Genomic DNA, 1900 nt, shown 5'->3' on the forward strand with positions numbered 1-1900 from the left:
TTTCATTTAACTTGTACTCCTAATATCCTCGATAAAAATAATTAACATAACATTTCCGATTGCAATTTCCATAACACATGAAACTTTTGTGTTTAGAACAAAAAAAAAAAAAGAAAGTAAGAAATTCTTGACTTCCCTTTCTGTCAATGTTTTTCCTGCATTCGTCAGTTTCGAGCCGTTCTTGAGTAACATTAATCTACATCGATGTCATTGGTCTTCGAAGGCCTGCAAAGGCCTTGAGCACAACCTCTTTCCTGATCGAAAACGTGAAATAAAAATACTACTGCATAACTTTTTTCCCTGGAAAATATTTTCATTGTCTTTCATAGCAAAATGGAAAAATGTATTTCTTTCACAGAAACTACCGAAAAAGTAAAATAATTCGACTATTATAAACAGTTCTTCTACAGCTATATATATTGACTTTCCTACTTGTTTGAAATAGCAGTCATATTCTCCACGAAGCATACTCTATCGCCTTAAATACTGGGTACATTAGATACTGTAGCCCCGGATATACAAAAGACGGCCTTTGATCATAGGTCTGTTCATCCCAAGCAGAGACATTGTCAGTACATTCCGCTCAACAATGAAATACCAGCATCAACTTAGCTTTAAAAATAAAGCATCATATTTTAAAATTTATTTTTAAAATCAATTCTTATATTACATTACTGAGAGATATGTTATTATTAAGTTTAAATAGTTTACGTTGAGATTTGAGCAGAGAAGTTAAAGCATGAATTGAATGAGTTAAGATAAACTGTCTAACATCACTAAAAGTACGCGTTTATTTTTCCGAATAATTATAACTCATTAAATAACAGTAACAATAATTTGTAACAAAATTCTTTTAATTCTATACCTTAACTCGATCCCCTTCTATAACATTAAATACAGCAATATGTTTAAAGATTGCAGGTAATTAATACACGTACGCGCACGCGTTGTGCGCGCGTGTGTGTGTGCGTGTGTGTGTGTGTGTGTGTGTGTGTGTGTGTGTGTGTGTATGTGTGTTTACTAGATAAAAACTATCTACTATTCACTTCAGGGATTCCTGGTGAAACTTTGAAGGGAGAGAAGCGTCAAGTAGACACTTTTCATTCAAAACCTCATTACCTTTTTTTTTTCTTAATATCTAAAACCTGTAGGGCGGCGAGCTGGCAGAATCGTTAGCACACCGGGCAAAATGCTTAGCGGTATTTCGTTTGTCTTTACGTTCTAATTTCAAATCCCGCCGAGGCTGACATTGACTTTCATTCTTTAAGGGTCGATAAAACAAGTACCCGTTGAGCACTGGTGTCGATATAATCGACTTACTCACTCCGAATTTGCTGGTATTGTGCCAAAATTTGAAACTAATATATAAAATCTGTACACCATTTCAAACAATCTTTACATATGAACACACATATACACGTATGTATGTATGCATGTATGTTTGTATGTATGCATGTATTATGTATGTATGTATTATGTATGTATGTATGTATGTATGCATGTATGTATAATGCGGCCAACTGGCAACATCTAGATTGGCAAAGACTAGATTGCTTTGCAGAATTCGTTCAGACTCTTTGCACTCTGAGTTCAAATCGCACCGGAATCAACATTGCTTCTCGTTCTTTCTGGACTTATGGTTCTCTGACTCTTTTCTTTTCTATGTCTCTTTCTCTCCTTCTGTAAGAAATCGACTGTCGACAAATATGCTGAAAACTGGACTCTAACAAATCTAAAAACGCGTAAGGTACACCACGTATCATAGTGGTGCACTTACGTTGCTTTTAAAGAGTGAAGAGGCCATACATGTGCGTATGCAGATATATACATATATATATTTACACGCAGACACACACACACACACACACACACACGTATATATATATATACATACATATAT

This window comes from Octopus bimaculoides, chromosome 1 (assembly GCF_001194135.2).
Source record: "Octopus bimaculoides isolate UCB-OBI-ISO-001 chromosome 1, ASM119413v2, whole genome shotgun sequence".
Taxonomy (NCBI): domain Eukaryota; kingdom Metazoa; phylum Mollusca; class Cephalopoda; order Octopoda; family Octopodidae; genus Octopus; species Octopus bimaculoides.